The sequence below is a fragment of the Anser cygnoides genome, chromosome 9, assembly GCF_040182565.1.
Source record: "Anser cygnoides isolate HZ-2024a breed goose chromosome 9, Taihu_goose_T2T_genome, whole genome shotgun sequence".
Taxonomy (NCBI): domain Eukaryota; kingdom Metazoa; phylum Chordata; class Aves; order Anseriformes; family Anatidae; genus Anser; species Anser cygnoides.
This window is the reverse complement of record NC_089881.1, coordinates 9,004,067-9,027,777: the sequence shown is the minus strand read 5'-3', so window position 1 is coordinate 9,027,777 and position 23,711 is coordinate 9,004,067. Positions and strand designations below refer to the sequence as shown.

The window sequence follows — 23,711 nt, the reverse complement described above, 5'->3', positions numbered from 1 at the left end:
AACACGTTAATGCAGCAGTCTTCCTCTTCATTCCAACTTCATTTTTTCATTTTTTGTACCTTTAATTGGTACGTAAAACATCTCATGCCTACATCGTTCAACAGACTCAACATTCAAGACCGCATAACACAACTGCTCAAAAGTTAAACAAAGGCACTTGAACTTAGAATGAAATGCAATGGTTGGTTTTAGTTTGTCACCACTCTCCCTTGCACATTTCCTTGAACCATCAGCTCTTCCTTATCAGGGATGTTTGGTCAGTCTACTTGCGAAAACACTTGCCACACTACTGTCACAACAAAGGTCACCTCCAAAAATACACATGGCTCTAGGATTAAAACCTTGAATCCCAGCCCTTGTATCAAAGGTATTAGACTGATACATTGCCAAAAATGTAATAGCGTGCAATGATATACTATCTGCAATTAAATGTTATCATTACATGGTCACTGCAAGAGAAAGATCTCAAGTTAACAGAGCCATGCCTCCTGCAGTCTGCAGTTACAAGAAATTACAGGAGTGTTGAGCTTACACTAAGATTTATGTACTGGGTGTGGCTTTCCGTTCAAGAGTAATTCTTCCCAGAAATTTATGAAATGTGTTGACAATAAGTACTTAAACACTTCAATAAACTACAGTTTTGCCTACAGTCTCATAGGCTGTAATTAACTTGTTCATTCTCAATGCTCTGATCTTGCCAACTGCAATGTGGATCTTGGTGTTGTGGTACAGCTTAGGTACGTGCAGGAATAGTTTTGTGTGGATTATCTTCTTCCATAGAAAAAAATATTCAAGTTCCTGCTCTGGACTGGAGGGCTTTTCCCAGATTGTGGCCAAACTAGATGAAAAAAACTCTTCAATCTTACTTTCTATATGCCAGTTCAATATTATAATGGCCTGAAGAAAATACCATGATCTCTTTGAAAAATATTCTGTGGAGTAGGTTTTAATTCTGATGGGACAGCATAATTATCTTTTTGGCTAAACAGTCCATACAATTAGAAAATCTTTAAGTTGATTTCTTTAAATCAGAATCACAGAATCTCTTCACTTAGGAATATTTTCTAATGCTAAAATGATTTTATTACATTTATACATACTGTATCCAAGTAAGATAAACATTAAACTGTACAAGCCAGTGAATTTGCTCCAGGAATTCAAAAGATTAGCTGAACCTTGACATCCATACTGCTGCCAGTGTGGTGGCCCAGGGTCCATGTGTTTTCTCCTTCCAGAAACTGTTCCAAGTACTGAGTTTTTTTGTTTGTTTCTTTTTAAGCATGTAGGCATGTAGGTACCATCAAGATGATTTTGTGGCCTTCATATTTCCTGGGGATTTGATTCGGTGCAGCGCATAGCCTGGAACACTTCTCAAGCTTGTCATTATGAGCCTTCAGGTCTTCCTCCCTCTCATCAACACGGAGGAGATATACTGACAGCAGCTCATTGTCATTCCCATGTGCTTTTCTGATTGCCTGAAGTGATGCTTATGCACTTCCATTATCAAGTCATCCTTATTCATTCTGTTGCTTTGCCATCAAATTCAGAATCTTGTCACTGACACTGATGAGTGATCTCCTTGTTTGCCTGGCCATTCCTTGACAGCTCTAATACTGTTGCACTTGTTCCTGACAGATTGAGGAGGGAAAAAACTGGCTAGTGCCCTTGAAAATTCATCAATTGTTTTCTGTCCACAGGCTTTCACATAATACCATTGTGCACTGTTCCTTTTTCTTACTACTGTGCCAAACTTTATTTTACACTTTTGTAAAGTTATCATCCCAGCCAAGGAAATGGCAAGTGAACTTCACCTTCCAACTATCCAAACATTTTGGTGGTTTGGGAGGGAGATGAGGAAGCAATGAGCAAAGACACCCAATAGAAAGACAGCACAGCAATAAGTGGTATTCTCTGGCCATCTTTCAGCCTGATGCCATGCCACAATACATTATAAAGGTCCAGGTATCAGAATCAGAATGTCTACTTCAGGCACCTAAAATGGAATCCTCTATGACAGAAGTATCTGCATCTTCCTGCAGACTCAAAAAAGAGCAATGGCTGAAGTTCAAAACACTGGCCAAGGGATGTTTGCCTCAATAGAAAATTTCAAAGATTAGATGAAACTGTTATTTACATTTTATGTGATATTCCATCTCAACACCCCAGAAACAGGTAACTCACATAAATAACAAAACCCCTCCTGCATTTGTGATAGGGTAGCTCAAGGAAAGGGTAGTTTGACACGGTGATGAGTGCCCTGAAGTGCGGTTCTACAGTAGCCAAGGCTGGACACGATTACCATTTTCTGAGATGATCTTTTACGTTAATTCCTTAAGCTACCACTTTTACCCTAGAAAAGTTATTTCCCACAGGCCAAAATTTTGCTGTTTCATACATGAAAATGGGAAAGCCAGAAAGACTGCCAAGTGCATGTGGAAGACTCACACAGACAAATAGAGCAGTATGCAGTAACACGTTTGTCTGTGGTTCTTCCAGGTCTACACAAGTGCAAAGTTGCAACACCTAATGTGTGATGACAAATACTGCAATACTTAAACCAGGATAAGTCATTAGACATTCTGATTAAAAAATATAAAAGTAGTCACAAATCACAACTAGTAACTAAGTCTGTCTAATCACAGTATTAAAAAGATCACATTGATAATATTGTTGACATTCATTTCAGAAAGTGGCACTGCAATTCCATCTCTAACAACTTAGCCTTTGCTCACGTGTCAAGGTGAACTGCTACTTTTGATGTAGGTGCTTTAAGTCTACCATGTGTTAATTCTATTTTGCAGTTCATCAGTAAGTAATTTTGCTAATTTCATGTCAATCCAAAGACAGCAACTATATATAAGTTAGCACAAATATGGAAAATGATCTTAACATGAGAATGAGGTGCCCTGCATGCTCAAAGTTTACTGCCAAGAGCTTTTTGTAAGAGGTACCTCAAATACCTGAAGAATCATATATGCTGTTGAATTATGCTTAGCCATGTTGTTCTGCTTACATACTGCAGACATTGCTGTTGAACTCTCCTCTAGGTGTGGAAGATATCTTGACATTTCAAAGGCAAAAGTAATGTGTGTAGCTTGCAAAACGTTTTTAATTATCGTGCAGTTGGTTGGCAAGATTGATACTGAAAGTAAGACAGCTAAGTTATAATCATTTCTGTGCGCATGCAAGACATTCAATGAAAGAAAAATAAAATATGGTTGATTCAAAGAAGACAATCAGGGCATTTTTAAAGAAAACTGAGGCCATAGTTTCTATAAGTACTCAGGCAATGAACTGGTCATATATATTCAAGACTAACTTTAATAGTTAGACTATATTCAATTATTTTATGTCCTGAAAGGGTCTTTTTTTTTTTCCTTCCTATTCTTTAGATTGAGAAACATATCTTGGATTCGCTGTTTTATAGTAAGTAGTGGGGAGGAAGACTGAGCAGCTGACTTGTTGCTGCAAAACTGACACATCAGATCTTTGGGAAAGGTACTTGCTCATCTCATCAGGTATCTCGCGTACTAATTAAATTGATGGATTATTGGACAGGGAGAAATCTTCAAAGCTGTTTTAGGAACGCTGGAGGCATTCTGTAGAAACAGAAATGCAAACAGCTTGATGGTTAATGGGATACAACTAAATGCACAAGTAGTATGTTACAATACTGCCTATGGGCTGTTAGAGAACCTTCGCTCTCCCCTAAAACACGTGTATTAATGGTGATACATTAAGGAACCTTTCAGCACTTCAACGTGCAGCTAGCTTATTCTTTAGGAAAGTCTGTTCTTTAATCACATTTATTTACCATATATTCGCTTGTAAGCAGCACTGACATGACATCTCAGCCAAGTGTTACTTGCATATAGGATCAAATACCAAGTCAGGTATAGTGCAATATATACACAGACAGCAATTATTGTCTCTAGTATTCTATTAAAAAAAGAGAGAGAGAGAGAGAGAGAGAGAGAGAGAGAGAGAGAGATGTATGATTTAACTGAAAAAGAAAAATCCTAGCCAAAATGTTACTTCTGTTCAAGCACACATGCAGTTTGATACCATGGTGCCCAAAAAGCATTTAGTAATACTAGAACTTTATTTTAAGTGTGTGGGAGAATAGAGACCTGTGCATTCTGGCAGGATGCAACTATCTGACGATTTCATCTTTACCACTAATTATTGATTTCATATTTAAAGGCTCCACACAGTTCAGATAAAATAAAACACTTCCAAGTTCTCACAGTGCTTTAGAGCATGAAGTCAGATTTCAGTGTTGACCACCATAGAATGGAATGGGACACCATGCCCTCCCTTCCACCCCCATCCCTCAAACAGGGCCTCAGGTTCTGGGAGGCTTAACCACACCAGCCACTTAGTCCCTAACTTCAGTCTTGCTAACTCTTAGCAAGGAGAACTAAAACAAGAAAATTTTCTGAAGTTGTTATGCAAGAGACTTATTCTGAAATCACAATTCCTACATGAAATCTACAGTCACAAAACTTATGGTATGTAGGGTTACTAAACATCTTCATATTGATGGAAAGAAGTTAGAGGAATGCATAGTATACTTGAGTCTCAAAAGATCATGACTTACTGAATGGTTTTGAATTCACTGACCATAATTGGACATCAGCTTTCTGGTTACCCACATGATACAGAAACTGTTCCTTGCAGCTATGACCTTATGGTGGAGGGGGAGCACTGACCATCAGGATTCTGTTACCTGGGGAAAAAACAGAAGCTAAACTTCACACGTGGCAGTAGAAAAGGGATAAAAGTTGCCAACCCTGCTTTATCTCTGAATGCTGCTAGGACAGACCACCTTCACAGATTCTGAGCAAGGCAGAGGCATGACCAGGTAAGCCAGTGCAGGACACAACTCACATCCCTGCAGAACAATTTCAGTTTATACCACTTAGCAGTTCACCCTTAAAAACTTTACCGCGATGCCACTTGTCACTCATCACTAAAACATTTATTTCTCAAGGATGTAAGCCTTGACACCACAGTGATTTAGACTGAACCGAGAAGCAGCCTAAGGCTACACAGCATTTATGTCACACGACCTCCAACAAACACGTGCTAGGAATGCATTAAGAACAATCATTTCACTAGTATTTTGAAGTTTCTTGCTAGTTTGCGATTGTGATACAACACAGCCACTAGATGATGATAACTGAAAACAAATTTGCTAAACATGCTTTTGCTATCAGTCCTCCTCAGAGGAGAACTAAATGACAAAGACTTAGCTGTCAGCAGATATGCACAGACAAAAAGTTGCAATGGTGTTAGAAATTACATACAATGAAGCTGAGACCTACTTCATGCTTTTGGCTAAAAGCAAAACAATTTCAGATGGTGCTGGCAATTTATTTGAAGTCACTTATTCTCCAGAACAAATTTGAGCCAAATATTTGATGGTATTCAGCAGCTTAGTCTGATTTTTCCAACCTTGTTTATGAACAATGGCAGCACTCCAGTTTTATGAAATAAAGAAAAATGACAAAAAAGCTGCTATATTGGATTCTGCCATTTGTAGGAAATAAAGATAATGTGATTACTCTTAATGGGTTTAAAGTTTGGCAAGTCAGCCCTGTTAAAAAATACACCCATCTAAAATATCAGATCAGCACAGAACCTGTAACTGATCACTGTTCTAGGAACTGAACATATTTCAGAGTTGTTTTTAAAAAACAGAAGGGGAAATATTGCAGAGTATGTTTTTCACTACAATAATTCTTGTAAAGAAAATGTGACAAAGTCTTGGTGTTCCTTGAGTCACTAACACTGATTTTATTCACATACATGAGGCAATACCAGTGCCTGGCTAAATAAGAATGCTCTTAGGTGAAATTCACTTTCCATTTTATAGTGTACAGGAGCAGAAATGATTACAGGAGAGAAAAAATAGCTGCTTCCCAAATGCCTGACCAGCATGACTTCCCTCTGGATGGCTGTAGAGTCCTTGCTACCAGGAAGTTAGAAGTATGCATTGGTGCTTTACCTACATGAAGGGAAACTGCATTCTTCAGGAAAGGCTCATATGACTACACCGGCAATGACCCCAGCAGAGAAAGAACTTATCTGGCAGAAACATTACTTTGACAGTATAGTTAAACTGTGATTTAGAGACCACATGCCTAGCTCTTACTGCTAAAATTTACTGCTCCAAGTGGAAAGGTAGCCTGCTGCTACAGTATTACAGTACTGTGTACTGTAATTGTGCCTATTCCAGCAGGACACAGGCTGGTGACCCTACCGGAGAAAGCTTACATTCGAAGCCTCTGGCTGGCTAGAGAATGGACCTGATATGTTTGCTTTAAAGCAGTATCTAGAACAGCCGAAGGATGATGTTGAACAAATGATTCAGAAAAAGCTTAGATTGCTCTTGGCACCTTGCTTTGGAAATGCGTTTCACACAAACTGTCAGCGCAGGGCTGTGCTGACTTGGGTACCTATATGTAAAGAGGCCCAAGCAGGTATCATCTTCCCTGCTCAGGCCTCTAAAGCAATATAGGTGTTCACAAACCATTGCTGGTGTTTGGCACTTTCTCATTGATCAGAAAGATAGATGACAGGCAGGAACAAAATCAGGACTATTTATGGTCAGGAAACTGTTTAATATTAAACATTTTTTCCCCTTCTCCCCTTGGTAAGGACAAACATTTCTGCTAAAATAACTTCTGGGGGAACCTCGTTCTTTTTAGGCCACTAACAAACTTCCTCCTAGACAGGTGAAATTCTCATTCACAAGGAAACCTTCTTCATGTTCTCCAACAGTATCGAACAAGTAGTCAGGGCCACTCTCAGACAAATACAATATAGAAACTGCTGACGGCATGCTGGAAGAGGAGCTTTCAGCAAAAGGCAGTATGCAGCATCATGCTTCTTCCAAAGTTAAAATCTTCAGCCAAGCAAATTATATTTCTTTAACCCTGTTATTTGATAAATTCTTAAACTGGGTATACATTACAGGACAGCCTGGTGCCTAGAATGAAACCAAAAGGTATCCTTCCTGATTGCTTTTATTTTTAGTTTAATTTGTGATTACATCAATTCCAAGCAGTTTTAACATAAATCATAAAGACATAGAAGTCATTCCATTCACACTGGAAAGAACTGGTCTCTAATACCATCTACTTCAGGATACCGCTTATTAAGAAAAACAAGCTACTGAGGACTTCTCTTGCATTAGTAGTTTTATCACTCTCCTACAAGTAGTAGCAATGGATTTTTACAAAGCCAGATCCTTAAGAACCAGTCCTTAAGAAGTTGGCTTAATTTATAAAGACATTGGTTTTTTTTTTCATGATCTAGAACCTACAAAGCCATCCCAGTGCTTTATGACCCTTATATATGCATTTTGTTACCCTTTACATAGGAGACTACTTTGCATTGACTGTAAGGTAAAAATATACAGTGAAGCAGGTACTGAGAAACAATGAATCCTGCAGTACAAGACACCCAAATGTTAGTTACTTGTTCCTGCTTATCTGAGCCAGCTGAGGCTTTAGGAGAGAAAGTACCCATATTCCATTATCTAGGTACTTCCTTCTTACTATTTTCTGCTAGAGCCTTCTGAAGAATATTTTGCTATTTTTGACCAGGCCCTGGAACCAAGAAAGTTAATATTCCACAAGAAAGTTGGACTGGAGTTTTATTTGTTGATTCTCAATAGGCTTTGCTTATCAAATATTCTCATTTCAGCAACTTCTACAGTTTATGGCAACACAGTTCTGTATTACAATAAACCACTCTTCATGGTTTAAGAGAATATAAAATTAAGGATTAGCCAGTAAATATTACTACAGCTACCAGACAACTGTCAGTACCACATGACTCAGTTTGGAATAATCTTTCCCCCTTCTCCCACCTCCCTGATTTTCATGGAGATTTTGATTTTCAACTCACATTGGAGTTACTTTTTATTAAGTTCTGGGACCTACAGATAAGCAAACTGGGAAATTTCTTTTTACATGTAGCCCTCAGCATGCTTTAACCCATTTTGGACACAAATTATGTTCCTAATGCAGAGTGCTCTGCTGGCTAAATTTATCTGCCATTGTTCACAGAATCAAATACTCAAATGTAGCAGTCTTGCTTTCTCAGCCCTGCACTATTGTACATACCCACTCAGCTTTCACAGGCATCCCACTGAAATGACAAGTAGGGTTGGCTTGTTTGGAGCACAAGGAAACACTTGCCAAGTCATTAGACATCTTCCTTGATACATTTAGCTTTTTTGATCTCACAGGTAATCTGAAAAGTTTTAGAGGATTTTTTTGTGGTTATGTAGAAATTGTGTTACTTAGAGCAAAGAAAGCCCCAGGTAAGCTGAACTGAAATGAAAAACTGAATTGAAACACCTTTTAAAAGACCTCCATCAATCCAAATGTTGTGGATGATGAATCAATTATTTCCACTAATCTATACAGATATATACTGTAAAGGTTAGTAAAATTTCATTTAAGTTTTCTGCAAAATACAAGATAGCTGTTGCTGAAAGTAACTCAGCAACAGAAGATTTTCTTGACTTCATAAACTCTAGTAACTTAAAATTATCTACTTGTTGAATTCATGGCTCAGTCCTTTGTGACCATCTACCTTTTCCAGGGGAACTTCACTAAAGATTTTCTGAATATTTGCCTTATTGTTGGTTTATAAAGCAACTATAGCACATACGTGTCTTTCCAAACCACTCAGCTCCCCCTTTCTCCCTCGAATAGTCTTCCTCTTTGATTTATTCCCATAAGTAGTATTCTCATATGTATATGTACTCTCATAAGTAGTTCAGATTCCTAAAGGTATGCAGGAGACCAAGCACTGAAGAATGCAGCTACACATACCTCATTGAGACAGTTACCTAATATCCTGGTCATCCTTTAAGATCTCTTTAAGGATATACACATTAAAAGATGCTTGTTGCTTTTGTATGACATTTTGGGTAGGGTTGTTGCAGTATGAGATTATGGGAGAGCCTTCTGTGGTTTCTGAACCAGAAAGGTTTGGTAGGTGTGGCTTACCCCTAGTTTAGCCCCCTTGAATTCCCTGCTTTTGATTCTCACAGGGGACTTGCTGAGGCAAGAAAATGAAGTCCTTATTAAAGCACCAGGTATATTTTTTACTTGCTGTTCTTCAAACAAAAAAGTCAGAGGCTCTAATTTTACAGTCTCATTACTCTATCATAAAACAGTATCTGGAATTCATGTGTTGGGAAGTAGGAGAATAGGTGGGAAGATACAGGTATGAATGATTTCTCTAAATCAGAAGAAGTGTCTCAAAGATCTATTACAAGATGCAGCACTCAATAGATTCTTATTCATTATATTGATACTGCATCTGTGGCTATAAGAGCAAACAGTACTTTAAAAAAACTTTTTTCTGACGGCTAGTATTTAAGTCTATATTTGACCAGTAATTCTATATGTTTGCCAAAATATAGTCGATTTACAAGAAAAGTATTGAATTTTAGTATCTTATTAGCAGAGTAGCCTATTCAAAAAAATTACAGCTTGGATTTTTTTTTTTTTTTTAAATATTGAATAACAGTAACTTGTAATATTGACTGTTTTTACAGTATACGTTAGAGAGGTCTTTGTGGACTTCCATAATCCTTCATTAAGTAAGTATATATGTTCAAAATCACTTTGGCATTTCTCATACACTATCATACAGAATCAGGCAAAGAGGTATGAGCTTCATTAAAGAGTTACTAAAAACTGCGAGTATTCACACTCAAAACAGGGACAGTACAGTTACTCAGTTCTTACCGCATTTATCCTGGTTTATGTAACTAACTTGAAGGAATACAGTTTGTCAACAACAAATAGTATGGTCTACACAAAGTCATCTCTCCACTCCTGTCACTGAAGCACTCTCTAGAACAGCCCTGCTCACTGACTGTATGTTGTCTGCTATTAACATTCTGCCCCATCTGTGCCCAAAATTACTTTGCCTCCTACTTTTGAGTATTAAACCAAAAACCACAGTAATAAACATTGTAGCTCAAGCATTAAGACCTTCTATAATTACAATTAGAGCGCTGATTCTTTACAGAGAGGTCTATTGCACAGCTGTGAAGTACAGAAGATACTAACTACAGAATCTTAAGTTTCCGGGTGACAGAGTAGGGATTTCTCAATTATAAGACACTTAGAACTGATTTGTTCAAGTCTTCACAGTGCACAGCTCTTCCTCGTAAGATTGATGCAGACTTGCTGGATAAATGCACAGCTGAAGTCATCTAGCTAGTATTTTTTCCTCATTAGTTTTTCTAATCCTCTCATCCTGAATTACTTTTAACACCGAGTTGAGCCATTTAGGACTAAGCTGGCATCATGCTTTTCTAGGGTAAAATACTACTTTTCCAAGAAGGTCGTAGGCCTTCATTGTGTTAGAGCAGAGGCTCTAGACCACACACAGTCTTCCCTTTCACATAAATGAAAATACCTGCCTTTTTCACAGACCCTCCAGTCTGAAGGTTGTCTTTTTATTGCAGTTATTAAACCTACCCATGGACCAGGCAAGGCAAATATGTTCCATCCGCCTTGTCCACCAGTACATGCACACCCCTCTGCTAAAGTCAGCAGTGAAAGGGGGAAGAACAGGGCTGTTTGTCTTCGGTTGATGTCCTCAAGATGTCATTAAGCCACAGGCCACTGCAGAAGAGAACTGATGGCATGCTGGTTCCTACATGACAAAGCTTTCTGAGAGTGGGGGGGATGTGGAAGTTTACAAGTTCTAACAAGCAAGGCTTTGCTACTGCCCCTTTGCAGTGGTCTCATGGTTGGCCTCCACCGTCATGACTGGAAAAAGGGCAGGAAAAGGGAAAGGCAGAGAAGCCAGCCAGAACTTTGGCCAAAGACACTGAACAAGAGACAGAAACCAAGGCCACAACAGTGTTCTCAAGCTTATAGCCAAAGACCCCACACAGGGTTCCTTCTGCCTTCCAGAAAATTTCAATTTTATGTCAGGGAGTATCACTTAGCTTCATATTAACAGCTCAATAGGATTTTACAGAAGTCAGGAATTTCACTTTCCCATTTGGCATCACTCTGACATTTCAGGGCCAGCTTAACTTGGTTGATTCCGGTCTGACAATACGGAGCCTTTTCCAGCAGTTACTGAAAGGATTGCTATTTTAAAATGCAAAAAACATCAATATTTAAGCAAGCAGAATATATATATGATATAGATTTTAAAATCCAATTTAATTGCCAGTATTCTGCAACACTTCATTATCAAAAAGTGGGAAGATACAGTTCCCAGCAAAAGGTACTATGCTGCACTTAACCTAAAACAAAACCCAAGAAGCTCAACTTTCACATGGATCTAAAATAGCTCCTCCAGAATGGCAAGGGGCAGCATTAACATTTTTGTACTTATGCAACTTAAACTTGTTTCTGTAAACCTACTACAGGTGAAATTAAATGACCAGCCTTTATAACCCAAGCCCATCCTACTAAAGTACAGTAAGTTATATCATCTCAGCATCCAACCTATATCAACTATAGCACTACAGATGCAAAGACAAATGTGATCTCCATAAGAGCCCTGAAGAGTCTGTACATACCTTTCATGCAAGGTATGCAACACTAATGTGTTTAATTTAGGATTTTCTGTTTGTTCTTAAGGAAGTTTTTAACTTATCCCAAGTTACTGGCAAACTCCTGACACTAGACAGTCACTGGGAACTTGCATGGAGTTATACTTTTAATGCATATGTCCTTGAAAAATAAATTTTCTTTGTGGGGTTCCAGCCTTTAAGTTTACTACCTTTGTTAAAGCATTCCCAAATAGCAGCTCTAACTTCAAAGGCCAGTGCTCCCTGAAGGGACTTGGCTCTGTACGTCACCCATCTAAACTACATGGAGTTCTACTAGCTGTGGGAAGCAGAAAACTGAACTTGAGTTTCAAGAAAAACCTTTCCAGCACATGAAGCACAGACCTCTCAAATATCTGACCACAAATCTGATGTGAAGGTATCAAGTCTATTCACATTGCCCAGCTACAAAAGAGTTGGAGGCTTACAATTTTGACTAAAAACAAATTAAATATATTTTAGGGGGCCTGCTTTCTTCAATTCTAATACAGTAAGTAGATACTTTGAGAAAGGAAGAAACTGGAAAAGTCATCTGTAAAACAATAGTAGGTTGAAACAGGAAACAAGTGTTCACTCTTTTCCCCTTTCTCACGCACAGGTAGACAAGGAATGCAGTTACTTCACTGCATAGCATTACTTGGGACAGTTCTCTAATGGGAAAAAAGATCTTATTTCAGTCTCCCAGGAGAGATGGATGCAAACATCTGGTTATGATGTTGGAATCTATATATAATGCTTAATTTTCAATACCTCCAGGCAAACAGCATCCCAATTTTAAGAGTAGTATTTATATTCCATCTTCTTTCATTCTACTTGGTAAACCACTTTTTCACAAATTTTCCTACACTTCACTTTGCAAGTAGATGAGTTTAGGTAATCTTCCTGTCTTTTGGGAATTGTGGTATGTAGTGAAGTGGCAACCAGCCACTTCATATGGTTTTCATCGCCTTCAGTCCAAACGACCCTTCTCCATTCTATTATGTGAACTAAAAGAGCTAGAAGAGAATTTACATAGCACGGATATGAAGATATCACATAAAGTGTAAAAGAGGAAAAAAATTTAAGAGCCATACATTTTTTTTTTTTAAGAGTCCTTATTTGTTTCTTTTAGGTTCCATATAAGGTAGTTATTTATCGTTATGCAGTGACTATTTTTGGTCTGATGAGAAGAGCCCTTGCCAGCCCTCCTGGGTTCTCATTCCGTCTGGGTAGCCTCCCCAGCCAAGTTCTCTGAAACCATGAGTTCATAATAAATATTTTTTCCTAGCTGCTTTACAAATATCATCATCGCTATAATCCCATAGAAACACAAGGTTGGAAAGGACCTACAAGATCATCTAGTCCATAAGACTTCTGAAAAAGCTTCTAACAGTACCATTTGGCATATTACCCATCAATAGAATTTTTCCAAAGCTTCCTGATTATTCATGAGTGGACCCTATGTTTTAACAGTTATGGAGATGTGTACACCAAAAATCTGGGCTGCTGTTTACCTCATAGCACAACTAGGGATAAAAAAACAACCTGCAGCTCTTCCCCAGCTTTTCTATTACTTGACCAGATTATGCACTGCATTCCCAAAAGCTACACTAAGCAAAGGCAAAAGTATGCATGCTTGCATTTGCCATGAATGCTCCCGTAACAATGCTAAAGAAGCAGCACCACTATAGCAATTCTGCAAAGCTGCTACACAGCCAGTGTAATCTTCCTTCCACAGAAGGAAGAGCTCTTCTGCAATACAGAGAATAGTAGTAGATAATAGCATCCAAATGCAAATTAAGATATTTAGTACTATTAACTTTGTCTCTTGGATTTTAAGCAGCAATCTATTAATATAGAGACAGAAAATTCATGCTTGCTTGTTTGCCAAAAACTGGTTTATCCTGATTTTTCTCATTCTTAAAAAGTCTATTAAAGTTAAGGACTTATCTAAAGAGATGGATACTGTAGCTGATGAAGTCTAGTTAAATTGTTCACCAGTAGACATAACTTTGCTGCCTCCAGTTTGATTGAACCAACCCCAATTGCATCCAAAATTCAACTCAGATTTGAGAAGATGCTCCTCCCTTCTATGAATAATGCCTTGAATAAGCTTTCCAAGATATCTTTCAGGCTGTCAGCAGTCGTTATACTTGTCATTTAGTAGCTGTACTGCGAACATGCCGTCAGCTAGAAATGCATTCATCTTATTAACTCACTTCTGAAAGCCCATGGTCCGTTTTCCATTCCAACAGATTCAGAAAATTCAATTAAAAATTACATTCACAACAGAACCATCAAGACATTGACATACCCCCTTCTGCTATGAGTAATAGCCAGTGTTTCAATTTTTCAACTTCAATAGGGACTGGAGTTTTTCAATTTCAGTGAACTCCACTGAGATACAGAAGCCCTTTGCAGCAGATTGGAGATGAAATAATCAAGCCCATATATTTTGCTGATAACACTTCACTTCAGAAGTCTCAGGTGAGTATTAGTTATTTACTAGAAGTCAATCCATTATTTAAGTAAGGCTTTTTCTAGCTATATCGTGTGGTCCTGTAGTTGGAAACATGTAAGTGAAGATTTAAACATTCAGAAAGCCAATCCTCTGAGAGAAATGAGAATCCCAGTTTCCAAGCTCTTAAGGTGACAGCCTAAAAATATATTTCTTTTTAAGTACTAAGAGGAAGATTGCCATGACCTTGTTCTTGTCAGCATGCTATTTAGAAATAAAATCCTGATTTGCAAAGTGTCAGATAAACACAGCTGTGCACATGTGCTCACTTGATTGCAGACTGCATGCACAGCTTTGTTTACATGGGCCAAATCAGCCTCAAATTGCATTTGCAATCTTCCATCTCACCAAGTCAGCAGAGGCTTCACAGGGTCTGCTGGCTATAAACTGCCATCATGGACACATTTAGCTTATTTTTTTATACTTGAATATCCATACTTCTCTTGTGTTGATACTATCCTAATGGTTTCTAACAAAGTTATAAGGGCCATAAATAAAATATTTGAACAGAGATCTAGAAAATGACCCTATAAAAGGCCGGCTGTTGCATCATTGAGAGTTGGTCACAGTTGTGTAGCAAGTCTGTTGCTAAGTTTCTGGTCCAGTTCCCCTTCCACAAAAAAGCCTGTCCAAAGTCAGTTTTTTTTTCTCCTTTCATAGTTTTCATCATTTCAGAACGGGAAACTCAGTAGTAAAAGGATTGCCTCAATAAGTTTATATAAAGCTTCATAACCTACCTTGAGTCTATTTTAACAGGTATTCTTAATTAAATTGATGTGCAGAAGAAACTCATGCAAGCTTAGCTATGTCTGCACAGTGTTCTTTAAAGGGTACAATATGCTTTTGAGCTAAACAGTCACCATACAGCACAGAAATTTCCCTTCTAACGTATGCAACCCCAAATCTATAACAGAAGCAAAGAGCTTCTTCATCATTTAAAACACCTAAAAGCTTTATGACAGTTCAGGTTTTTGCACAGAGTAAAGTTTCCCAGCAAGGTGATGTTCTACTCCAGAAGAATTACAGCTGTTTTATCGTATCATTTTTACAGGAAGAAACAGATCGGATACATAATTTTAGGAAGTGCTACTTGCTGCTATGACTGAAATAACTTTCAGTTAAAAGTATATGCGGGTTTGAGTGAGAAACTTAAGTATCATAAGATTTCAGCTTCAATTTCAAATTTCTTTTGCTTAGCTAGAATTGATCAGATCCCAAGGGAAGGTGAAGACTAGTACACTGGAAAACACTTTCGCTCCCCCAGGAAGGGTGGTAGCAGCAGATACAGCCTAATGAAGACATGGGATTAACTTTGCTTTTACCTCAGAGGCAGTTTGACCAAGTCAAACACGGCTGAGAAGACTGTCAGATAAAGCATTTTGATGCAGAATTTTTAATCAAAGATGCATGTGATAATTTCTTAAGTTTTAAGGCCAACATGAGCCAATAAATCTAACAAGACCACTGAAGCACAGGTCATTAAGGTTTCTGCACACTCCTGCATTCAGTACAGAAATTCAATATATTCAGCCAGTCCTCAGTAGACAGCTTCTGCCACAAGGAAGGATCAAGACAGGCCAATGCTGGGCACAGCCAGGGGAGATTCTACACAGCATCCATATCCTTCTAGCAAGTTAGCCTCCTTATAGCTTATAGAATATATCCTATTTTAATCTGGGCAAAGTTTTCTTCCTGATTGCAAGTTGAATAAAAGGTATGATCTTAAGGATTCATAAAGACAAACCAAACAGACATGTAAGAACAATTAATACTTAAGATCCCTGTCTGATCCATTTTTACCATGTCTTATTGTGCACAGCTATTCCGAATTAAAAGGCAGGCAACTTTCTTGCTTGTGCATAAGCAGTTATATTCAAAACAATCTACTCCAGCCATTGGAGTTGAGGACACCCTGGCACCAGCAGTGATTTCCTAGTTCTCTTCTGCTCAAAAGGTAGTTGTTCACAAGGGTCTGGAATTAAATGAAAACAGGTTTCACAGAAGAATGAGACTAGGAGAGACAACTGAATTTACCAATTGCCAAGGAAGTCTGCTAATTTTATCATGATGCTAAGATGCTTCCCTAAGTTCTCTGAAGGTTACGTGCCCAGTTTCCAACCTGCCTGATAACTCTTGGACAAAGTTACCAAGGAATTTAAGACACAGCACAGAAAAAAGAACATTCAGCCAACTGCTGCGCCCACCTGCCTGGCAGCAAGTCTGCATTCAGCAACATGCACACAAAACTGCTCCTTTTTTCCATGGAAAGGGGTGGGACTATAGCCTTTCTTCATGTTTCATCTTAATTGTGCATCATGCCTGATTTTCAATAGTTTCTGTAAGATGACTCAGTGAGGTCCACAGTCAGGAAGCTACAGCAAAAAGCTTTTATGCATCAAGAGAAACAGATTCTTCAAGATACTTATAATCAAAGGATACTAAAGAAGGTTGTCTCATTTTTATCCTTCCCAAAGTATCTACTTTGGCAAGTTACTGAAGGATTATAGCTGCAGGTCAGCTAGAGACTCCTCGATGTCTGAGAAAGGTCTCTTGTGTAAAAAAAAAATACTACCAAGCTGGGCAAGTGGTCTCAGTAGGTCAAGAAAAATATTGACCTTCTCTTCAAATTCCAGAGACATGAGGGATCTGAGAAGAAATGCAAGTTTTTTCTTCTAATAAAAGTTACACGAAGGCTCCCTTCCTGCAGTGGCCTACACCAGAGATTCCCCAAAGCAACTTCACACTTGGCTGTGGCTCTGTGGAGAACTGTCAGGGCAAAGGAGGCCTACACTAGCTGGTTAGCTTTCAGCTGTTCTGATACATAACTTCTTCTAATACATTTCCATACACACAGCTTTAAATGTATCCAGAAATTACCACTTGAACAAACAAGTCTCAGAGCCAGGGACTCAGTACTGCGAAGGCAGCAGCAGTTTAATCAGCTCAAGCACAGAATGAAATTTGGCTCCCATCCCTTTCACAGCTGCACGACCTTTCCTGCCCAGCTCTTGAGCATGGAGCCTGGGAATGGGGAGAAATGTTGTACGTGAGCAGAACACAATAGGAACATTGTTGTAGCTCCCATGAGGCAACAGCATTTCGGAGTATGCTTATATGCACACTTTGAGCAGACATTAGTGCTCACTACTCTATTTTTTACCATGCTTTTTTCTTTGGAAGATTTTAAGCTAATAACTAGCAATAAAGACAGATTTTGGAGTTAAGATGTGGCAGCTCCCACTTTCAAACAGTAAATTACTCAAATGAGAGTTCACATCAAGAATATTTACTTTTATCCAAGGTACTCATTACAGTGCAGAAATAAGTGAAAGCTTGAGTTATTAATAGAACAGCGAGCTTTCAAGACCCTTCTTCAGCAGGAGGAATAGAAGTTTCAGCACCTTAGTTATTTCAGGAACTGTAAGACCATATATCAATTGAATACCAATAGGTTCACAAGTATTCCAATCTCAGTTTGGAGTATATGGAAGAAGCTGTGTTTAGGGGCAGCTATAGAAGTGATCATTTGCAGTGAATTTACAGCTACAGCAGAAGCCGGTCACCTTTTGCAGAGGATCTCTGCAACACAGTCAGATTGGATATTCACACTTACTGAAGTAGACCCAGTGGTTAACAATCCACTTCAGAAGATATTTTAAAGCAATAGTTATTTTAACGTACTAGTTCACTTAGTTTCCAAGCAGGTTTTTAAGTGAAGCAGCTCCATCTTTTTCCTTCAAAATTTAGGTGAAAACAGAGCATTTCAACCTTTTTCACATTTATGCCCTAGCTCTACCTGAAGGATGCTAACCATTGCTGACAGCAGGATCTAGAACCTAACAGATCAAAGTACTCGGGAAGAAAAAATTAGTATCACAAGCTGAGATGAACAACAGCCCCCCCCCCAATTAAGAATGACAAGACTATTTTACTTTTGTAGCAAGGGAGCAAGGGGAACTGTCTTTTAGACCAGAAATTGACTAGATATTCAGAAAGATGTTTTTACAAGAACGATTAATAGCTGTATGTTCTTGCCCAGTTACAATAAATACTGCCAGCTGGATTTGGAGACTTGAAATAACATGAACTTTAAAGTTCACACACTGGACTAGGATTTTTTGTGCCATACAATTGGTAGCTGATGGATTCCAGTTGATAGATTCTCACTGGTCACTAGTCCTATTTAGAACTATAATCAGATTGAAGAAGGTAGAAATCCCCCCAGACCAAAGTTCTACAGAAAAAAAAAGGCCTTCAGGAGAAAGTCTGATTCTATTTGTTTAGTCTACAAGAATGACCAGATTTTCTGAACTGATCACATTGTTTTTTCATTGGCACTTAATAGCCCTATTATGTCCAAAAATAAGGGTTGCCATTTTAGGTGTTTACACAATTACAGAAATTCTTATCACTGAAGAGATACTCTGGAGTTCATACCATAATGAGAAAGGCTATGCTAGGCGGCTATATCTTTACTGCTCAAGACTCCTCCATTTCTCCAGTGAAACTACTGGTCCACTCCTGGAATGAATTTTTTAACTATGCAATGCTACAGACATGTATTGAGATGCTTAATCCATCATTTATTTTTTTTAAACTGCTGATCAAAACCTATTTCACAGATCCCAGGATAACATTCCATAAATTTCTGGCCAAATGCCCTTAATACAGATCCAGCACTTTCTTCGCATTTTGGTTCTTGAACTGCACATCCACACTGGTATAATTAAAGCTGATTGGAAGAGGAAGCTGGATGGGGACAGGAATGCCTGCTCTACTTGCTTTGTGCAAGCAAGGAATCACACATCCAGGAAAAGCAGTTGATTGTTTCAGTCAGTGGGTGGCTCCTGCTAAATCTGTATTCCTTAGCGAAGATACTAAATCCCTATCCAGGACAGTGGCAGGTGGTGGAGCCGCATTGTTTCAAGATGAACTTACACGGGGAATGTTGCAGACTTTGGCTTCTGCAATCCTTTTCTGTAACCTGCTTCCTGGAGCTGTTCCAAGCTTAGCTACTGTATATTTAGCTATGGGCATGACCAAAGGTAGGCAGCTCAAACTACGAATTGTTGCAAGTCTTCAGACAGGTCACAGCAGAGCGGGTGCAGACTTGAGGATGCTGCAGTATCATGACAAAGCAGCCATCAAGACCCAATTCTACCTTTACACAGAAATCTCAGGAAATGCAGTGGAAGTGACCTGTGCCAACGACTTGTACCCTGCATAAAAGGCTGAGACAACAGAACGAGTTACAAAGATTGAAACTACTTTTTCTGTACATGTACAGGTTGATTTACAACACAAAACTCAAACTGGACACAGAGGGAGAGCAGACAACAATTCAGATACTTCATAAAGATATCCTACCTCTGAGAAGAGGCTCAAAGCCAGGTAAACTGCCCCAGAGTACAGTCGCATCATAATATATCAAACTTATCATTATTGCTGCAGGTGTTAAAGGTAGCATCACTTCAATTGTGATTAGTTTCTGTTTCAGACAACTCGTGCAGAACCCAAAACAGCCTGAGATGACAGTGACATAAGGACCGCTGCAGAACAACTGTGTTCCAGGACCACAGAACAGAGAAGGCCTTGAGTCACCTTTAGACCCTCTCAGCTACAGTTACTGGCTGGAGATGTTACAGCTCATATTCAAAACAGGATCTGGTCATACTGTCAGAGTGCCAGGCTGCAAGCTGCGGGAAAATCTAACATGTTCAACTGGAATACAGCTTTGACAAAAGCAAGATGAACTCCTAACCCTGCAGGTCAGATTTACTTCCACACAAGACTTCTCTGAAGTAGTGCAACACACTAATACGTTAACAGGGTTAACAGGAGATCCAGAAACCTAATACTGTAATGGTTTTTATTCCATTGATGATTTATTCTGTCCATGATTTCAAGCTTGTTCCATAGCCCTGATACTTTTTTTTTTTTTTTTTTTTTAAACAGAGTTAAGGAACTTATGCTCCAGAAGGCCTACAAAAACAGTTTTTGTGGTGGAACACAACTCAGTTGTTGCCATTTGTCACAGCTGAGCACTGGGACAACTGAAAACCAAAGCACAAGGAAATTGCTCAATTTTGTTGTAATTTTGAAGGTCACTCATCTAAACTGAAGACTTGAACAGCGCAATGAACTTGCTGTATTTCTGCTCCAATGCCCGGAACAAATACAGGGCTCTACTAATACATCTTTAACTCTCAAGTCGATGGGTCTCCACTTAGATACCCCACTACAAAAATGAAGTCTCAACTATTTTAATAAAACCTGTTTCCACAATTTCCTTAGAATTAAGGGAGAGATACTACTACTGAGAGATAGCTGTAACACAGCTAATTAACTAGGATTTTCTGCCAGCACAAATGTCAAAACATCTGATACCTCAATTTTTGTCTGTCCTCCACAGCTATTCAGTAGATAATAAATTTAGAGAACTGAATTTTAAGAAGGTAGAAGTATATAATATTTTGTATTCCACAACTTAATGCATCTTCATGCTGTTATTGCTTTTAGTGATGAACTACTATTGCAATAGTTACACACTGTGCACCTTAAATATATATATGCCTATTAAAAACAAATGTTTTTATAACTTCTTAGTATTTGGAAAATGTCTATGTAGCTCATATTACTGATGCTTTTTGTTTCAGCGCTATAACACAGGTTTGGACACCAGAACTATGTCGCCGAAGCAGTACTAGAACACCCTTTAAAAGTAAATGGGCAAGCAGCTACCTATCTCTGTTCTCTATACCTTTCACATCCTAAAGCAGGATGTTACTTTTCAATTTATCCTAAGTTATTCAGAAATGCATGTTTTTAAATATTTTGAATTAACATTTAGTTGCACACTTCCAGCTGGGCATGTCCATCAGTACTCTCCTGAGTAGAGGTCTACTTATCCCACTACAGAAAAAAATAATAAAAATCTGCATGGTTTACAGAATCACAGAATCATCTAGGTTGGAAGAGACCTCCAAGATCACCCAGTCCAGCCTCTGACCTAACACTAACAAGTCCCCCACTAAACCATACCCCTAAGCTCTACATTTAAACATCTTTTAAAGACCTCCAGGGATGGTGACTCAACCACTTCCCTGCGCAGCCCATTCCAATGCCTAACAACCCTTTCGGTGAAGAATTTCTTCCTAATATCCAACCTAAATGTTCCCATTACACAATTTAATAGGAATTACCTCGTCAGCTTTGGGTTACAGATTTCCATTTTCTCTACTTTTCCAGTGGGCTGACTGAACTTGACCATAGTTACATATGGAAAATCTAAACCCAAATTTCTAAACTCCATAAAGGGGTACAGTCAAAAGGCTGCCCTCCTTGTTCTTCCAGAACACGCACTAAATTTATTATCAAATTTTTTAATCAGCACATTGATATGCAATGTAGGGAAAAACAGACTTCTATATATACTGCAAGCAGTTGTGGTTAAATAAAATCACAGGAAGGAAAAGTCACAGAACCTTTCTTCCCACAAAGTACTAGATATCACCACCTCTTATTTACAATTTCTTTTCAGACAAAGGTAAACAGAACAGAACACTGAAATAGCTCTTTTCAGCCAGAGAAGGCATACAACACTTTTTGGACTGAGTGTGATGCAGCTATAGATAGATATAGGGGACAAATGAGGCATTAATTCTGAGTGCTCCACTGGTGACCTGTCCATTTTGTGCTATGTGTTACGAGGTTAGCATGAGGCTAAACAGAGGTTAACCTCTGATGTGCACACAGCATACAGGGTCTTCTTCCTAACATCACTAAATCTGCACGGACAGGCAAATGTTTCATTTCAAGCCAGAACATTTTCAGGACTCCTTTGCACTGCCACGTTGACTTATCCATTAAGATAAAGCAGAACTCCAGCTATACTTGCTTCACCTTGCTTTGAAAAGTCCACTTTGCTTTTTCCCTGTTCTTGTCTTTTATCTTAACTCTGCATAGTATTAGATGAAAGAGGGTTGGTAAAGAGAAAGAAAAAGTACAAATGTCTTGCTAGGGTATTTTATGGTTCCTTTTGGCTAACAGAACACCACAAAGGAGCTTGATCACAGCTCAAGATCAAACCATGCACCTATTTAGGCAAATTTACCCAGAATCTCCACAATATATATTAATCATTAGAATTCAACTCATAATCTGATCCCACAAGAAAGCCTATCCTGAACTAAAAAAGCAACATAGGAGAAGAGAAACAACTTGTTCACGCAGGTCACTTCCATCAGTTTTGCTTTTTCTATTTAAGTTTTCAAGTAAGCTTTAAGTAAAATACGCAGTTTAAAATGAGCACCTACTGCTATTACCTAGGTGCATGGAATATTAAGCTGCTTCAACATTAAGAATCTCCAGTGTTTTGCTTTCTTCAGGATATAACTTTTATATTCAACAACAGTCAGCTAGTACAAGGGTTTGGGGGTACATGACATGTATCTTAATTCCCCTAATTAAAATCAAGGAAGCTGCCCTACTATAAACCTTTGCCATCAGATGGCAAACTGTCCCTATTCCTAACAATATTAAAGCTTTTAAGCCATTCCACCCTGGAAAAATCTTTCCAAGTGAATAGTTAGGTTTTTGTTCACGCTTTAGTCAAGATAAATCATACATCCCTTCACAGAAAACAGATTCTGTAGTTTTCTGGTTTCACAGAAAGATAACAATGCTTTAGCTGCCAAACTAGGTTTTTAATCCAGTGACGCTCATTTCTAGATAAATCCTACTTCTGAAGAGTGATAATTCTCCCATTTACACAAATATAATGACAATCTCTGTAATCATTCTTACATCACACTGCATTAAGCAAGCAGAACCTTGCCCAATACATTAGTTCTGTACTTTGTGCAGTCACTTATACTTTTAAAAGTGAGTGACGTATTGCCCTATTAAAATCCCCCGATCTTTTCCCCAGCAGAGGTGTTTTACACATTTATATACAGAACATCATGGAAGCTAAAAGCCATAGGATACAAAATCCCAGGGGCTAAGTCATCCCCCTCATACCTATTAAGCAGTATTTTGGCATAACTGAATAGCTCGCTGCCACTGATGGAATCCCATCTGACTTATTTTGAAATGCACATCTGACAGACAGGTACTAGGATGTTACATCATTTTAACCAAAACTTGGATTAAGTGGTCAAGGATAACATCTACTTCATGCACGTATGTTTAGTTTCAGCTCAGAGGATTCTTCGCAGATCTTTCAACAACTCTGACTGTAATGCAAACAAATTTGGAATAAATCAAAACTTTTATCGGATAATACTTAAATACCTAACACCCAACACCAACCACCTTATCTGATTTCTCCACACATGCTGAGTATAGTGAATCTCAGTAATTACAGAGTGAAAAGACAGGAGTGTCGAAAGATTTACAGCTCTATTTTTCACTTGCTTTCCCATTCTGATATTATGATCAGATTTGTGGATATTTCATTCTTAATCTCAGAAAGCAAGCCAGCTCCTGGTGTATCCCCTTTCATTATTACCATCTGCAGGAGTTTGTCTGAACTAATGCTCAGGGGGGCAAATCCTCACCCAGAATAAAAGTAAGCTGCTGTTTAATGCTGTCTGGTCTGAATGA

The 23,711-nt window shown here is 38.5% G+C and overlaps 1 long non-coding RNA gene across 1 annotated transcript in view; it reads right to left on the bottom strand.

The window, feature by feature from the left end:
* Positions 1–1,283: 1,283 nt before the first annotated feature.
* LOC106040276 (uncharacterized) overlaps positions 1,284–23,711 on the bottom strand; it is a 36,072-nt gene continuing 13,644 nt past the window's right edge. The window contains exons 3-4 of the long non-coding RNA XR_007163092.2: positions 4,601–4,729; positions 1,284–1,628 (exon numbers count right to left, since the gene is read on the bottom strand). This is a non-coding gene — a long non-coding RNA (uncharacterized lncRNA). The remainder of the gene's footprint in view (positions 1,629–4,600; positions 4,730–23,711) is intronic.